This window comes from Callorhinchus milii, unplaced genomic scaffold, assembly GCF_018977255.1.
Source record: "Callorhinchus milii isolate IMCB2004 unplaced genomic scaffold, IMCB_Cmil_1.0 Scaffold11, whole genome shotgun sequence".
NCBI classification, from domain to species: domain Eukaryota; kingdom Metazoa; phylum Chordata; class Chondrichthyes; order Chimaeriformes; family Callorhinchidae; genus Callorhinchus; species Callorhinchus milii.
This window is the reverse complement of record NW_024704752.1, coordinates 17847351-17849530: the sequence shown is the minus strand read 5'-3', so window position 1 is coordinate 17849530 and position 2180 is coordinate 17847351.

Genomic DNA, 2180 nt, shown 5'->3' with positions numbered 1-2180 from the left:
GGAGAGAACAGTGGTGAGTTCCTTGACTGCAGTCATCCTCAGTCGGTGCCATAGCTGTGCATTGCTATGTCCACCAATTCAGTTCGCATCAGAGCCTCTCAAACGAGCTCATTCACTGGCAGGATTGGCTCTTCCCAGCAACTGGCAAAGAAACATGTCCCCCCCCACCCCCTCAACTTGCTGATCTGCCCTATTAGTATGCAGCCTTTTGGCTGGATGACTATCTCCACACCTACCCCCATTTTATTTTACAACCAGTAATTCTTTTTGTGTGTGGCTTGCCAGGGGTTGGGGAGGGGAAGACAGACAGACAGAGAGACAGACAGACAGGGAGAGAGAGAGAGAGAGGGAGAAGGGGGGTAATGGAATGAATACAGTAATCAGCAGATGAAAGGAAAGCTTTTTTGTGGACTGTTCTCTATGCTGTGGGATTTCGCCCCCAAAAATATACAGTCGATTTACTTTGCCGTGTATTCTTTGAAGCGCATTGAGACATCTCAACCAGGCCACAAGACGCTATATTAAATGCAACGATTATTGTTATTATTTTACCGAGTGCAGGTACAACAACAACAACAACAAGATTCCATTTATTGAGCGCCTTTCACGTCGGGAGGACGTCCCAAGGCGCTGTAATCCTGACTTTGTTTTTTGGAATCGATGCTTTTAGTTTTTTTTTTTGGGGGGGGGGGTTTGGGGGACTCGGCCGGGGGGGTTCTGACATCTGCGGAAACCCATCACCGTGCTTAAGAGTCTCCAAACCAAATTGAGAATTCCATGCATCCCACCTACGCGTGGAAATTGCAGAGATAGATTGTTGGAATCTGTGCTTTTACACCAGTTAAATAAACCACATCCCCGGAGCTGAAAACAGCACCATCAAAGCTCTTGAAATATTCAGTACTGTGCTGCATATTCGGCAGAATGCTGGACAAGTGTGAGATAGGGTTGGTTGAAATTAACACTGTTACTAGTTGACAGAACTTTTGTAATCCAGTTTTTTTTGGGTCAGCCAAATGTCTTGACACAGGCAGAAGCCCATCACCGTCCTTAAGAGTATCCACACTAAGCTGAGAATTTCAAGCATCCCAATTACCTATGGAAATCCTAGAGATAAGTTGCTGGAATGGAATGGTCACTCTCTCTCCCCGGGGGGGGGGAACGCACCCTGCTTACCTAATTCCAGAGAGTATTAGGCACAGGTTGGCAAGAGCCAAGGCTTGGGGAGCCCAGAGTTGTGCAAACGAACGAGTTTGAAATGAATAATCAAAATATGCTGATCCTGTTTGTAAATCTAGGGTGTGCTGTCCTGGCAAATCCAAAAGCACGACACCCTCTGCCCCTGACAGGGAGATGTGTTATTCTCAAATGGTTCAAGACCCTCCACGGTCTTGCTCCTCTTTCTGTCCTCATCCTCTGGAACTCCATCCCCGAATCCCTTTGTCAGTCGTGCCCTCTCCCTTGCCTCCTTCGAGGTTCGGCTCAAGTCCTGAGGACTGTCAGTTCACTCCAGAACATTGTACCTGATGCATGCGTACATTTGCTGAATCAATATGTCCTGGAAATGGCTGTGCAGGAAATGCGTAACTCGGTCCTGTACAGAGGGCTTCAGCAGAGGTGAGCACAAATCTCTCATCAACCAAAATGAGATTTAATCAGATATCTTTTCTTTAAAAAAAATATTCCTGTTGAAGTTCCACTCACAACTCCAGAAATGCACGAGAACATGCGACCAAGGTTCAAATCCATTTCAATAACTTCATTGGTGTTATCGATTAGGATTATCGATTACCAGGTGACAAGTTGCTTGTCAACGAACGGTTTGACAGGGGTTCTCCCTCAGCGTCAACGCAAAAAAAAACAACTACTATTCGACTTGAAAAGCCGAAGAAAGGAACGTTAGTAAAGCAGGTCTGTGTCTATGCTGACAAATTGCAAGACAATTGCATCGATGCATTCGTTGATTGACTGCATGTGTTTCGATGGGGTGGGGGGGGGGGGGAATAGTTGAGGTAGGGTTGCAACACTCACACCTGCAGGCAGGCGGCGCTGTGTCCTCCAATGTCTCCTCATCCAAATGATGCAGTGCACAGACAGTCAGTCTACACTGGGTTCATCATTGGTATCACAGACACCCAGTGCTCAGCTTCATTGATAAGTTCAACGCTTCTCTGAATAAT